A 16,860-nucleotide genomic window follows, 5' to 3' on the forward strand; every position below is an offset into this window, starting at 1 on the left:
TTAAATTTTAAAGGGTTACAGTATAAAATTCTTTATTTTGATTTAATTTCTTTATTTTCTTAAATATGTGGGTAGATAGTATTTATAGAGTTGTAACTTTTTAGTTTTAGTTACTTTTTCTTATTTGTAAGTCGCTTTGGACAAAAGCGTCTGCTAAATGACAAAAGTAAATAAGTAAAGTAAACTTATTTTATTATTATTAATATTATTATTACACTAACAGTGCAGGTCAGTATTTCTCTGTCACAGTTTGTATTATCAGATTGTAAAGTTCTTGTTACACTAATCATTCTTATCAGACATATTGATAAAACAATGCTTTTATCCTCATAAACGCAAAAATACCAGTGATGAGGCAATGGTGTACAATACAATCATCTCTGCAGGATAAGTTTGCCATGTTAAGAGAGTTAAAAGGTTAATTATCACGTGCTGTGGGCGGGTCCAGAGAACATCACAGCCTACTTAATATTCATGAGCCACACCTTTAAATACTGCAGTGTTTTGCTGAATTCACACCAACTCTTCTTCAGACACATTCACAATCTTCAGCTGGAAAGTCATCTTCATCTGAGTCGCTGAATCCCAGAGGTTTTTGAATTGCAGTAAGGCTTGTTTTCTGTTTACTTTCACTTTGTAAAAGAGCAAAGATGATCGTCAAAATGATTTCCTCGCTTTTAGTGAATACTTTGTCATTCCTTTTGGCCCCTTGCTGTGTGTCTAAAGGTTCATCTGAAACAGAATGACTTGTGTTCTAGTAATGATGTGTTTAAAGCAGGGCTGGGCAGCATCATGTAAACGCCTCTATAAGGCGCGTTTCCATTACAGATTTGCGCAAAACTTCGGCGATATTTTATAAATATCGATAAAAAAGTATTGCGAAATCACCGCGTTTCCATTAACAGGTGTTATGCCACAAAAACGTAATTTGTTTTCCTCTCGCGATAAGTCATGGCAACGGAATTTGATGGGATTTTGACAGATTTTGTCTATATTTAATGGAAGGAGGCGTGTGCATGTATCTTTATAAACACAGTGGCTGAGATCGACTCCGGAGTCAGATCCGCAGATGAGTGCAGTGTAAACTGTCTTGAGCACGAATGGCAGGCAAAGCCCCTTATACTTGAGAGCGGCCTCGTATTGAGTGTTTCTTGGAGGTTATATAGTACATTGAAGACTGATCGTATGACAATTTACATACACCATGTGACCTGTAAATGCCAAAACCCCGTTTGCATTGCACTTTTGCAAATTATTCCTTTTTCGCATTGCCTGAAATCCACTTCATGTGAGCCTAAAAACTTTTTTTGCGAAATTAGCGCGTTTCCTACGGAGCCCCTTAGAGCTCATGGTGGTGGAAAGATTTCGGGGTGGGAGGAAAAAATATTTTTCAGATCTTTTGCATTCTCTCGCAAAGATGTTTGTGTTCCCTCGCAAAACGTTGCGTTCTCTCGCAAAGCAAACATCTTTGCGAGGGAACGCAAAAGTTTTGCAGTCAGAACGCAAAAGATTTGAAAAATATTTTTTCCTCCCACCCCGAAATCTTTCCACCACCATGAGCTCTAAGGGGCTCCGTACGTTTCCATTAGGCGTATTTTCAATTTGCGCAATTTGAAGGGTAACTGTGCGTTCACACCGCCGCCGGCGAGAGCGTCAGAATTCGCCCTGGCCGCCCTGACTGAGACGCTGTAGAAAAGATTTGTGTTCGCGCTGACGCTCTGACGTAGATCGTATGCTCGTCTTGTATTTAAAGGAGCCGCAAAGGAAACAAGCAGGTTGATCCAATTAAAAGCCATTTGTGTGGTGTGGATTTGTGTTCATGGTTAAGTGCTAGTCTAATTTCAACATTATAGGAGACATTTACTAGCCTTGGTCTTTAATTAACATTCATTTGTGTGCAGCCTACATTACAAACTGTCCAGATTGAAGTGTAGCCTTAATGCAATTGGTCAAATCGGTGTTGTTTTGAGCAAATAAATTGCATTCCCGGGATAATAGCGGGAAAATGTACCCTATAATTTTTATTTATTTAGGTCCCTGTACACAAACAGGGACACGTCAAATATTATCGGGAAACCCGCCACAGCAATAATTAATCTCTCTTCCATTTTGCTTGGGAACTAATGTGGTCGGAACCAAAGTTTACAGGACTGCGTTCTCTGGAACCCTCTCAAGCGGAGGACTTCTACATTCCGATTGGTTGCCGCCCAACTGCGTCATAGCTCATTACCATAAAGTTGACCTGATTTCAACTCTCCTCGCCGCCAGCTCACATTGAAGATGAATGACTTCCGGCCACTTTGACGCTCTCGCCGGCGGCGGTGTGAACGCACAGTAATGGAAACGTGCCTATTCATGCTGTATTTGCTGCAGGCTACAGTGAAGAAATGAACGTCCCGCAGTGGCTGAAATATAACTCTTCGAATGATGGAAAGAAACCCGTTTAGCAGGAAAGTCTGTAACTAACAGAACAATAGTCTGGTGTTGTAAGAATAACAGTCTTTATGATCATGACTGCGAACACAAAGTTTGGCAAGAAGAACAGATCTACAGAACAGGACAAATTAGCAGAAGAGCGCAATAATCCATAAAATCAGCGACACTGCTTGGATATTGTTGTCTTTCACTGCATATGATAATTCATACTCAGAAAGTAGATCTGAAATTACATTTATTACAAGATGATTAGTTAAAACATTTCAAAATGCTCCTGCAGGCAATTTTCCAGTTATGTATTTTGTAATTGAATATTTAAAAAAAAAAAATACTGTGTAACTCTGTAAAAAACAATTGAAATATGTGCTGTAAGATGGCGGCGCGTTTAGACGCAGCGACCCGGAGCTCTCCCCTTAGCAGCTTTAGTAACAATAGCGTCAAAACTTATACACGAAAAGCAATCTTGCGTCTAAGGGACTGTTGTTTGGGACGTGCACCGAGTGATTGTGGTTCCATTCCGCTAGAGATTATACGTTCAGCGGCACGCACGAAGATCAACAACAGACCCACTGAGAGGAGATGCAGGCGAAGATGTGAGAGGAAGCAGAAGCGGGGTAAGAGAGCCGGTATCCGAGCAAGGCTACGATTAGCCCCACACAAATCTGCTGTTCCCAGCATCTTCCTCGCTAACACCCGCTCCCTTGTTAACAAGATGGATGACGTGAGATTGCGGGTTACCAACATTTACTTGGATAGCTGCATTACGGTGTTTACGGAGACTTGGCTGCATGAAAACATCCCCGACCTAGCTGCCGAGCTAGCAGGTCGCTCCCTTTACCGTGCAGACCGCACAGCCAATTCCGGTAAGGCAAAAGGAGGAGGGGTGTGTGTCTACATTCATAACAGTTGGTGCACGGACACGGCTGTTATTGAGAGACATTGTTGTCCGGATTTGGAATTTTTAATACTTAAATGCAGACCGTTTTACCTGCCCAGGGAATTTTCAATTGTCTTCATTACTGCCGTTTACGTCCACCCCCGAGCTAATGTTAAGCTAGCCATGGCAAAGCTACATGACTCTATCTGCAAGCAGCAAAACAAACACCCAGAGAGTTTTTTTGTTGTGGCAGGTGATTTTAATCACTCATGTCTAAGGGCTGTTCTGCCCAAATTTTATAAAAATGTGGACATTAAAACAAGGAAAAATAAAACACTGGACCAGGTCTACACAAATGTTTCTGGGGCTTATAAAACTCACCCTTCACCTCATCTTGGACAATCGGATCACTTGTCTTTGTTCTTGACACCAGCCTATAAGCCTCTCATCAGCAGAACAAAACCACAAATCAAGACAATACAGATTTGGACCGAGGAGGTTTCTTCAGCTTTGCAGGACTGTTTTGAAGATACCAAGTGGGAGCTCTTTGACCAGTCAGACCTTGAGCTATACACCACCACAGTCCTGTCTTACATCAATTTTTGTACAGCCACTGTAACCTTGGAAAAACAAATCAAGGTGTACCCCAATCAGAAACCTTGGTTTAACAACAGAGTGCGGGAGTTGCTCAGAGTTCGGGACATAGCACTGAGATCACGAGATAGGGAGGAGTATGGGAGGGCTAGGGCCAACCTAAACAGAGGCATAGCACAAGCCAAGCGGAAGTATAAACAACGGATTGAGGATAACTTCAATGAAAATAATCCCCGTGCCATGTGGCAAGGTGTAAGGAACATCACTGACTATAAGCAGAGCAACAGTCATCCATCCTCCACTGACCCCTCCCTTCCTGATCAGCTAAACACATTCTTTGCCCGCTTTGAGGACAGCTCTAGCAGGAGGTCAGACCCAGATGCAGACACCAGCTTTCCAGAGAGCGATCAGCCATTCACTCTCCAGAATTATCAGGTAAAGAGAGTACTATCCAACATCAACTGCAATAAAGCAACAGGACCAGATGGCGTTTCAGGACGAGTATTGAAGGCATGTGCTAATCAGCTCACTGCAGTATTCACACACATCTTCAACCTGTCGTTACGGCAGGCCACTGTTCCCACCTGTCTGAAAACTGCTACTATAATCCCCATACCCAAAACCTCTGCTATTACCAGCATGAATGATTACCGGCCAATTGCTCTCACCCCAGTGATTATGAAATGCTTTGAGAGACTGGTTTTGTCCCATATCAAAGCATGTATCCCTCCTGATCTTGACAAACACCAGTTTGCATATAGGATCAACAGATCCACAGACGATGCTATTTCAATTGCACTGCACGCAGCTTTTACACACTTGGAAAATCCCAATAGCTACGTTAGGATGCTGTTTGTGGATTATAGTTCTGCGTTCAACACCATAAATCCAATAAAACTGGTCAACAAACTGCAAACACTGGGTCTGGGAGTACTTCTCTGCCACTGGATTGAAAGCTTTCTCAGTAATAGACCCCAGCACGTCAGGTTTGACCACCACTGCTCTCAAAACATCATTGTCAGCACTGGGGTCCCCCAAGGCTGTGTTCTTAGTCCAGCACTCTACTCTTTGTTTACATATGACTGCACCTCCTCCCACAATTCAAATACCCTCATTAAATTTGCAGACGATACAACCTTAGTGGGACGCATAACTGACAATGATGAAACTGCATACAGAGAGGAGGTCCAGATACTAACTACGTGGTGCAAGGACAATAACCTCATTCTAAATACAAAAAAAACAAAAGAAATTATAATAGATTTCAGGAGAAGCAAAAAAACACCCCACAATGGTCTGTGTATTAATGGAGAGGAGGTTGAGCGAGTCTCAAGTTTTAAATTTCTGGGAGTGTACATTACTGAGGACCTGACATGGAGCTTGAACACCACCTGCATTATTAAGAGAGCTCAGCAGAGACTGTTCTTCCTGAGGACCCTGAGACGCAACAAGCTTCCCCGGAAGCTGCTGATCAGCTTCTACCGCTGCACAATAGAAAGTGTCTTAACATACTGCTGTACTGTGTGGTATTCTAGTTGCACTGTTGCGGACAAAAAAGATTTACAGCGGGTTGTGAAGACAGCTGAAAGGATTGTTGGCTCCCCACTTCCAAACTTGTGTGATATCCACTCAAATCGTCTCTACACACGGGCAACAAACATCCAGCAGGACCCCTCACACCCCGGAAACTACTTTTTCACCACCCTCCCCTCAGGTAGACTGAGAACTCCAAGAACACACACTAATAGGCTACAGAACAGTTTCTTCCCCAGAGCTGTGGACAGGCTGCAGAAATCATAGTAACCTCTACCAACATCACTAACATTCAGTTTCCCTATAAAACATGTACATTGACACTTACACAACATACAATATACATAACTTATATGTGCAGACAAGCTGTAACACATGGGCCAATTGCAATAACGGACTTTATGCAATAATGGCCCTTCGAATTTTGAGTGTCTTAAATGTGGTTAATGGACTATGGGCACAATTGAATGATCTCTGTGCAATAGCTTGTGTTTTAGGTTTTTTATATTTTTAATATTTTTTAGAGTATTTATATTATGGGTTGAATGTATCATAATGTTAATGTGTGTAAATGTTTACTTCAATGCTGCTAATTGGATTGCTCTAACATAATTTCGTTGTATAAGCATATGCAATGATAATAAAGATCAAATCAATCAAATCAAATAACAGTCTTTATGATCATGACTGCGAACACAAAGTTTGGCAAGAAGAACAGATCTACAGAACAGGACAAATTAGCAGAAGAGCGCAATAATCCATAAAATCAGCGACACTGCTTGGATATTGTTGTCTTTCACTGCATATGATAATTCATACTCAGAAAGTAGATCTGAAATTACATTTATTACAAGATGATTAGTTAAAACATTTCAAAATGCTCCTGCAGGCAATTTTCCAGTTATGTATTTTGTAATTGAATATTTAAAAAAAAAAAATACTGTGTAACTCTGTAAAAAACAATTGGAATATGTGCAAAGGATTGTGGGTGATTTGAAGGATGTGAAAGATACAGTCGTGTTTAGAAAGGGTCGGATAAAGGGTGATAAACAAAGACTGTGGGCAGTTTCTTCCACTGTAGAGCAGTGGTGCCCAACCCTGCTCCTGGAGATCTACCTTCCTGCAGACTTCAGCTCCAACCCTGATCAAACTCACCTGTCTGTAACGATCAACTGCTCCTTCAGATCCTAACTAGTTGGTTCAGGTGAGTTTGATCAGGGTTGGAGCTGAAGTCTGCAGGAAGGTAGATCTCCAGGAGCAGGTTTGGGCACCACTGCTGAAGAATATTCAAAAGCTATGTGAATATATTCTAGGAAGATGGAAGCTGTCTTTAAAGGGTGCTAGTGGTAAAACACCATAATAAAGAGATTTTTTTTATTTCTAGAGCACGGTTTATAAAACAACTTAAAGTTGACCAAAGTGCTTCACATTAATACACATAGAACAACATTCAAAACATGACGAGACACAACTATCTTCTGATCAGATGACGGGAGCGATCTCGATGCTTGTGTAAAGACTTGACCGATATGTTGGTGCCAGTCCGTGTAAAGATTTAAAAACAATTAAAAGAGTTTTCAAATCAATTCTATAGAGGACATGAAGCCAATGAAGAGACATTTAAATTGGGCTAATATCAGTGTTGGGTGAAATTAGTTACTAAATGACTAGTTACTGTAATTTAATTACTTTTCCCTTGAAAGAGTAAAGCAAGGGATTACTTTTATTTTTTCTGTAATTTAATTACAGTTACTTCTTATGTGAATGAACTTAAAACTGTGTATAGACTGTAGAACATTTATATACAATACAGTAGTGGATTTAACATAAAAAAAATGTTAACGCTTTATTTTGATAGTCCACAACATACAACATACTGACCATGAGAAACTTTGCAAGTATATATCAAGTTATTCTACTGAACCTAAACCTAACCTACTGAGAGTTAGTAGACATGCAGATGCAAATTAGTGAGAATTAGTTGACGTAGTTACAAAGTTACTTATAGTTAGTAGAATGTCTAGTAGAATGACTATCGAAATAAAGTGTAACCAAAAAATTCAAGTCTAACCTTAAAATGCATGATTTCTATGTACTCGTCTCACTTTACATACTTTGAGTTAATAAGAATATTGGTAACACTTTAGTGTCCAGTTCTCACTATTAGCATGAATATTACTGGGATATTGGCTATTTATTATTACATAAAAAAACACATATTAATGTCTTATTCTGCAAGACCTTATTCTAAATCCTTAATCCTACCCAATATTTAAACTTTACAACTACTTTACTAAGTATTAATAAGCAGTAATTAGGAGTATATTGAGGCAAAAGTCATAGTTAACAGTGAGAACTGGACTCTAATCTAAAGTGTGAGCAGAATAATTGATGAAGTTACTTGAAAGAATTAAAAGAAGTTTCATGTCTATCCTTGTATTAATAACTTTTCGAGGTTGATATAGGATTTAGAAAGAAATTAGTAATAAGTAATTAAATACTTTTTTGAAAGTTAAATTTTTACTTTTTTTAAAGTAAATTGTACTGTTATCTAATTACACTGTTGAAGGTGTAATTAGTAACTATTAATTAATTACTTTTTTAGAGTAACCTACCCAACACGGTGTAATATGTTCATGCTTTCGTACACCCAGCAAAAGTCTTGCCGCAGGATTTTGCACCATTTGAAGATTTAGTTATTAAGAAATATATACTTGAACTTTTCAGTTTCTAAGCTATTTTATTGAGAAATCACAGAACAATGTTGGCATTTCTGGGCTGAATGATTCTGTGCATGTGATGTACATGTTACTGTCTGTAGCCTATGTGTGTGCGTTACAGTGCAGCAGAGCATTAGATTAGAACGGAGATTAATTTACATGTACTATAAACCATTTAAAACGTGCATTCTCCCGTTCAGTTTCAAGCATCCAGTAATATAATCACACATGCCTTGTGGAGAGCTTTCAGAGTATGCATTTATTTGTCGTTTTAACTGTTTGGAAATGGAGCGTAAATGTGGAAGTCCTTAAAAGATTTCTTATCCTGTTGCGCCCTCTATAGGACCAGCGACTAATCGACATCAAGCTTAAAGCGTCATGGCAGAGCGTTAAAGCTGACTAGTCCATTAATCAGTGCAACCCCTAGTAGAGATAAAGGCATGGATTACCTTTTCAAAATCTTTATGGGAGAGCCAAGGTTTTGCTTTTGCCAAAAGCCTTAGAAGCTAGATTTTGCAACTGTTTGTCAAACTTAAGGGAGCTATCAAAAAGCACTCCCAGGGTTTTCCCTGATTATCCCATTATTTTGTCCAACGCTTCTATGTAAATTGAAGTTACAGCAGCAATAAACATTTTTGAGCAGATTGTGTTGTCATGAATAGACAAAAGTTATGAAATATAATGTGCAGTAAAAGCTGATTTGTTTTCACAGAGCATCATCATGGTGAACTGCTGTGGTCTTGTGTCTGAAAAAGACAAACCAGGTATAAACATCTCTTCCTTCTTATAATTAACGCTTTGACTTTGTATTTCATATTGTTTAATGCACTCAAAAAAATAATTCATTGGATGAGCTCAATTTAATTGAGGGCAGGATTTCTATCCAATAAATATGTGTAGCCCCGACTCTTAAAAAAACAAATTCATGCAGTGAAATGTTATTGAGTTTGGCCAAATATAGTTTAAATGAAATTAATACGTTTATGAAGTGATTTTGTTTTTTATGCTTGTTGAACTAAAACATTTAACTGGAAAACCAATTATTAGGCAGAAATCCTTCTACATTCAAAAACATGATACATGATTCAATTTGCTTAAAGCTGCAGCCCATAACTTTTTCTGGTTAAAAATGATCCAAAATCAATATGTGTCCCTGCAGCACAGAAGCAGTCATGAGTAGCACAGGTATATCTGTAGCAATAGACAACAATACATTGTATGGATCAAAATTATACATTTCTCTTTTATGACAAAAATCATTAGGATATTAAGATCATGTTCCATGAAGATATTTTGTACATTTCCTACCATAAATATCAAAACTTCATTTTTGATTAGTACTATGCATTGCTAAGAACTTCATTTGAACAACTTTAAAGGAGATTTTCTCAATATTTAGATTTTTTTGCTCCCTCAGATTCCAGATTTTCTAATAGTTGTATCTCAGACAAATATTGTCCTATCATAACAAACCATACATCAATGGAAAGATTATTTATTCAGCTTTCAGATTATGTATAAATCTCAATTTCAAAAAATTGACACTTATGACTGGTGTAAAAAAGCCCATGTTCAGTTTATGTTCATTTATTATAAGGGCTGTGCAGCTATTATGTTGGTCATTGATTTGAATGTGTGGAGGCATGGCTTACCTCAGCGCGCGCGCGAGAGCGGATCGTTTTTTCGGTTTGGATCCTGAGGGAAAGTTGAAGTCCTGCAATCTTCCCTGAAAGGCAGTAAAATAAGACCGATTAAAATCTCTTTCTGCATCGCCTTCACTTTGTGAACTGCAGGAAAGAATCTTTGTGGTCTTCATTGGCAACGGATGGTATTAAACTTCGTGCTGAAGTTTCCTTGGTGACGATTCTTGAATAACCACATTTGAGAGTCATACATCGAGTGATACACATCCTAGGTCTACTTGCATGTATTGTCACAGAGGATTCATCATCATTCATCGGAGGGTCTGAGACGACAGCTTCACATCACTGATAGGTTGCATTTCGAAGAGACTAACACGGACTCTTGTAATCATTATTTTCACTGACGAATCACAGACCAGCTGTATCCTTGAAATTCAACTCTGAAATAATTCATTGTGTATTTGTTTATTATTTTGCGTAGGCCTACGCTATTCATATGTACATTTTATTTACATTTATGTGATCCTTTGACTGTGCATATGTATACATTGTATTTGATTTGTTATTCAATCTTATTAAAGTAAAATAGTACAACATAGTAAGTCTACCTGCTCTTCATTACTCTCGTGGTCATTGGACATCAAGATGTGGTAATCGACCCTCTGAAACGGTTGGCATCGTATTAGTAATTAGTGCAATACAGTTCCCTTTCTACATTTAATGGTCCTTCGAGCCGGATGCTAGTTCTCCTGTGTCAGCTCCACTACAGGTTTCATCACCCTCACGGCAATCACCTAGTGCGGGAAATGAGGTATCTTCTACACCGATGGCTACAAGTATGTTGGCCTCACATCAGGATGATCGAAATCCAGGTCAATCTGAGTATGTGCCATTGGCGCCTCCTAGGGATGATTCTCTGCACGCACGTCGTGATGGTTATCAAGATCTTATTGAAGATCTTACTAATCGTCTAAATAGAGTAGGTGGACTGAGTGGTAGCCAATTACATTCAGGTCAGTCAACACCTCAGTATACTGAACCTCCTCACTGGGTGAATGACTCACCGCCACACGTTCCTGGCCGAACTGCTAAAGTCCGTTGTTTGCAGCAGAGTCAGTTGAATCCTCCTTATTGACAGTATGATGATGACATGTTGTTGCAGTCCCATCCGTCATATTACCCCCCCTCGCGTTTTCGGTCGTGCTCCTGCAGATGCACATACTTGTCATTCGCATTCAGAGTATCGGCCCATTAGAAATCTTCATGATACATACTATGGGGACCAAGTGCACACCTTGCAAGGAACTGCCTTAGCTGACCGTTCTAGTCCTCCATTTCAACGTGATCTTAAAACTGAGAACTATCCTGGCAACGGACGGCTATATCCGTTTGATCGTTCATATCCAATTTCGGATCAAGATCTTAACCGTTCTTTGCACATGCTGCCAGTGCAATATCGTGGGCCTACACCAACAATCCCAAATTTCATTCATGATGACCCACGAGAGTTCGCCAGACTTAAGCTCGCTTTAGGCAACGTACTGCCTGACGACGCTTCTGAATCTTTTAAGTTTCAAATATTAATGGATCATTTGAAATTGGAAGATGCTTTACTTGTTGCAGATTCTTACAGTCACAGTCGTTTTCCCTTTAGTGACACTATGCGAGCTCTTACCAACATGTATGGGCAACCGCATCAGCTGGCATTGCAGCGGATCACAAGTTTGATGGATGGACCTACAATTAAGAGTGGTGATGTAAACGCATTCAAGGGATTCGCTCTTTGTGTGCGGGCATTAGTGGGAATGTTGAATCAGTTGGGTAGCCCAGGTTGGACTGAGTTGAAGTGCGGTTCTCATGTATTTCGCCTCTTAGCTAAGTTACCTTATGACCTAAGAGCCAACTTTAAGAGATTTGTTAACCCTCTTCAGACTCCGATTCCTACTTTGCTTGACTTGGCAGATTGGCTTGAATATGAGGTTCGCGTGCAGGTGGAGGGAACCCAGTACAGCTCATACCCTGATTATGAGAAACATGCCCCCCGCAAAGACAAGAAGTATGGTTTCCCACCTCGAAAGCTGACTACAGTTCTGCATGGAGGCGAGCATAAGGGTGAGTCAGTAGAGAACTCAAAGACAGGGTCAGTGTCCTCAGATAGGATGCAGGAGAAGCCCAAAAGATATTGTCCGTTCTGCGATACCATCCAGCATTACATGAATCAGTGTTCAAACTTTAAGCTTTTGAACAAGGTGCAGGTTGAGGATTGGATCAAAATGGGCCGTAGATGCTGGAGATGCGGCCGAAGTCATCAGACCTCAAAGTGTACATTGAAAGCAAAGTGCAAGAAATGCGATAGGAAACATCTTGAAGTTCTTCATGATATTAATGCCAGCACAGATTCAAGTGGGAAAGGCAACATCAAAGAGTCAGAGGGCATAGGTCCCGTGAGTTCCACTTCTCAGACCTTGTATCTTGACCGTTCTACAAGCGGAAAGCAGGTGTTACTTAAATTGAGTCGAGTTGTGATTCAGAATGGAGACAAGTCGCTAGAGACCTACGCTGTACTGGACGACGGTTCAGAGCGAACGATTCTGCTGCATGAGGCCGCTCAGCGTTTAGGCCTTCAAGGTACAGTTGAAGATCTAGCTCTTCGTACTGTGAGGCATGAGGCTCATACCATACGGGGAAGTTCGGTGTCCTTTTCTATAGCTCCAGCTTCGCAACCTGACAGATCATTTCAAATTCATGGAGCCTTTACAGCCAAGGACCTAGGTCTTGTCCAGCATACTTATCCCATCACTGACCTGCAGCAAAAGTATCGCTATCTTAGAGACCTTCCCTTGGACGATATCAATCAAGCTAAACCATTAGTGCTTATCGGTTCAGACTAGTGTTGTCAAAAATATCGATATTTCGATAAATATCGATACTGAAATATCTGAACGGTACCAATATTAATTTCCCGAAGTATCGATACACCGATACTAGCCGAGCTGTCACTTTCACTTCTCTCCAAAGGCGCGTGGACAAGCACCACACGTGACCGCACTCGTCTCCTTCACTCTGGTTAAATAGCAAAAGTGAAGTGAATAGAAACATGACTGCTCTGGTTGTTAAAGAACACAGCAGGAGCGCTATCTGTAGGGATCTATGATCTCCGCGATGCAGAGAACGCGCACGGAATCCAGTCATAAACACGGAATTTACAGTTTAATGCGGAATGTCACGGAATTTGTCAAAGTTTGGATGACTTAATCGAAAGTAGGTCATTACACTTAAATCAAATCGCAATATGGACTAGTATCTGTAAATATTAAGCTGCAAAAGTGGATTTAAATATGAATCCTGCATGTTCTGCGCGTCTCTGTGCGAATGTGCTGCAGGTGCGGTTGTGTTTACTAATGTGGCGCTCGCGGTGATTTCAGCGTCTGCCGTCTCAATGAGGACATAAATACATCAACAATATCTCCAGAACTGATCTGAAAGGCACTTTACCAGCATTTTACCATTTGATTTGAGTATAACTAGCGTCATATCATACACACACACAGAACTTTAGAAGTATTCACGGCAACCCGTCAAAATAAAAGTTCGGTTTAACTTATTAAAGCACAACTTATTATAGCCTATTAAAGACCGTGTGCCAGAAATAGGCTATATTACTATTATTTAGTAGAATGTACATAATACTACTACTTACTACTACTGTTAATTTTTTTTAAAGACATAATCACAAAATATTTTTATTTTAATAGTAAATCCCCTTCATTTGGCAAAAATGTAAATGTTTAATTTTCATTAATTCAAATATAAATTAATTAAAATTGTTTTATGCCTTCATCTGATATCCAGTAAAATTTAAATACACAACACAGAATTTCTGAGGGGGAAAACACATTTCATAAGGCTACTGTAAGAATAAATAAAAATTGTTTGTATGCATTCAAATAGCCTAATAGACATGCTAAAACACAGAATTTGGTAACAATAAAACATAAGGTGAGAAAACAATAAAACATTTCATACGGCCCTAAACGTGTCATTTTTGTTACACTTTTAATAAATTAAATGTTAAATTGTATAATTTTCATGATTTTAATGAATTAGACATGCTTTTAGATTAATAGCATTTAATTTGACCATTAAAAAAAAAGAGTCCAGAAAAATTAAAACGGAAAAAAACGGAATCCAGAAAAATTAAAATGGAAGAAATTGAATGTAGAAAAAAATAAACCGAATTTGGGGAAAAATAAAACGGATTTCATAGGGCCCTATATCTGGAAATATTTTGGTTATGAAGCAAATGAGAATATCAACAAATAGAACTTTGGACTTTAATTAGTACATGTATTAGTAAACGTTAGTTTCAATTAACATTTAACTAAGATTAATAAAAGATTAATAAATAAATCAACAAATGCAGTACCTCAAGACATTTTTTTGTTCATGTAAAATATACCGCATGTTCTCGACTTGTTACATTTATCTTTAAATTAAAAAAATTACCCCCTTAATATTGTGGCAGTTTTTTCACCGTGGTATCGAAAATGGTATCGAGTATCGATATTTTTCAAGGTATCGTATCGAAGTTAGAAATTCCAGTATCGTGACAACACTAGTTCAGACTACCCACATTTGATCAGGCCGGGGAGCCAGTGATATTGGGACCCAAAGGTGGACCAGCAGCTGTGCATACGAGACTTGAGTGGACATTGCAAGGTCCATCAAGGTTTCTTCGCCCTCGTCTTCAGCCACAGGAATGTCTCTTTGTTTCTTGTGTGACACCAGATTCTGACCTCTTTAACCAGGTTGAAAAGCTGTGGAAACTGGACGTTTTGCCTTATCGATCCGATAAGGTGGTCACACGCTCGCGTCAAGATTCAGAAGCCATCCGTATTCTGGAAGAAAAGACCATCAGAGTTAGTGTGGATGGAGTCAATCGATACGCTACCCTATTACTCTGGAAAGAGTCACTTCCCCCGTTGAATGCACCAAAGGAAGCTGTCCTGGCTCTCCTATGTAGCACGGAGAGACGGTTATCCAGAGAACCACAAAGGGCCGCCTCTTATAATACTGAAATTCAGAAGTTGCTGCAGGCAGGCTACGTCTCCCCACTATCATCCAAGGAGTGTGAATTGAGTCCTCATTCGTGGTACATACCACACCATATGGTCCATCATAATGGTAAGGACCGTATTGTATTCAATTGCTCCTTTGAGTTCCAAGGCCAGTCTCTGAATGAGTATCTCTTACCTGGGCCTACTCTCGGGGCAAGCTTGTTGGGAGTTCTCCTCCGCTTCAGGGAGCACCCTGTAGCTGTTTGTAGCGATGTGCGAGGCATGTTTCATCAAGTCCGTCTCCTTGATGAAGACAAGCCTTTCCTCCGATTTCTGTGGCGTAATGGCAATACTGCTGAGCCTCCAACAATCTATCAGTGGGAAGTTTTGCCCTTTGGAACCACCTGTAGCCCCTGTTGTGCTACATTTGCCCTTCAGTTGCAAGTAGGGAATTACCTTGAATCAACAGATGAGGTGCGTCAAACTGTTGAACACAGTTTTTATGTAGACAACTGTCTAAAAAGTGTACCAAACGAAGAACAGGCCGAGAAACTAGTACACAGATTACAGCACCAACTAATGGAGGGTGGATTTGAGTTGCGACAATGGGCCAGTAATGTTCCTACAGTCATTAACCACTTCCCGTCTGAGCTAAAATCAAAAAGCAGTGAGATCTGGATTAACCAAGAAACAGCCAATCCTCAAGAGCGTACCCTCGGACTGATATGGCACTGCAAATCTGATACTTTGTGCTACAAACCATACCAGAAAGAGGAAGGTGAAACCACCATGCGTAAGATTTACCACACACTCGCAAAGCAATACGATCCCCTTGGGTATCTGATTCCTTTCACTACAAGGGCTAAGATCATTGTGCAATTGCTCTGGGGCAAAAAACGAGGCTGGGATGACCCTTGCCTCCCTGCTGAGTTACTGACTGCTTGGCAACAATGGGAGAATGAGCTCCCTCAGCTATCAGAGATCTCTCAACCCAGATGTTACAGCTCCAGCATACAGAATGCAGTCAAGAGCCGCAGTATTCATGTATTCTGCGATGCTTCTGAGAAAGCTTATGGCTCTGTTGCGTACTTAAGTACCAAGGACGATCAGAACAATATCGAGGTAGCCTTTTTGGCCGCAAGATCCAGAGTCGCTCCAAAGAAGCAGCTCTCCATCGCACGCTTAGAACTTTGTGCTGCAATGACAGGAGCACAGCTGGGTGCTGTATTTAAGAAAGAGCTGACCTTAGACATCCACAACGTTATGTATTGGTCCGATTCTACCACAGCCCTCACGTGGCTGCAATCTGATTCTTGCAGGTACAAAGTATTTGTTGGAGTCAGAGTCTGTGAAATACAAGAGTTGTCTGATCCAAAATCCTGGCACTACATTGATTCGTCAACTAATCCTGCTGATGACATCACACAAGGTTTGGCATTGACTCAACTGGCTCAAGACACTCGCTGGAGGAAGGGTCCAGCCTTCTTGATGCAATCCAGCTGCAATTGGCCAAAGGCACCTGAAGGTCAAACCCTCGATGATAGTCAGGAGCTTAAGAGACCTGTATTCAGTGGATTGATTAACGAGACTGCAACACCTGCCCTTCCAGACTACCATCAATTCAATAGCTATCAAGAGCTATTAGAAGCCACAGTGCAGTCCCTGCATGGGGCAGCTGGTAGTAGAGAACCACCCGATGCAGATGAATTCCATGATGCAGAATTGACTCTTCTGAAGCATTGTCAAATGCAAGACTTCCCTGAAGATTTTGCCTTGCTCAAGGAAGGAAAGACACTCCCAACCAGCAGTCGGCTGATAAGACTTGGACCTGAGTATGACAAAGATTCCAACCTGATCAGAGTTGGTGGCAGACTTAGAAGATGTGACAGCTTGACCAAAGATGTTCTAAATCCTGTGGTTTTATCTCCAACTCATCCAGTGGTGAAACTCCTCATTAAGCACTATGACACTCAACTACTTCACCCTGGTCCTGGTCGGGT

General features: G+C 40.3%; 1 pseudogene across 1 annotated transcript in view; it reads left to right on the forward strand.

Moving 5' to 3' along the window:
• The first annotated feature begins 456 nt into the window (after positions 1-456).
• Positions 457-16,860, forward strand: part of LOC306850626 (von Willebrand factor A domain-containing protein 5A-like) — an 80,788-nt pseudogene continuing 64,384 nt past the window's right edge. The window contains exons 1-2 of the transcript XR_013786036.1: positions 457-605; positions 8,873-8,924. The product of XR_013786036.1 is annotated as a von Willebrand factor A domain-containing protein 5A-like (transcript). The remainder of the gene's footprint in view (positions 606-8,872; positions 8,925-16,860) is intronic.

The sequence above is a fragment of the Barbus barbus genome, assembly GCF_936440315.1.
Source record: "Barbus barbus genome assembly, chromosome: 30".
Lineage (NCBI taxonomy): Eukaryota > Metazoa > Chordata > Actinopteri > Cypriniformes > Cyprinidae > Barbus > Barbus barbus.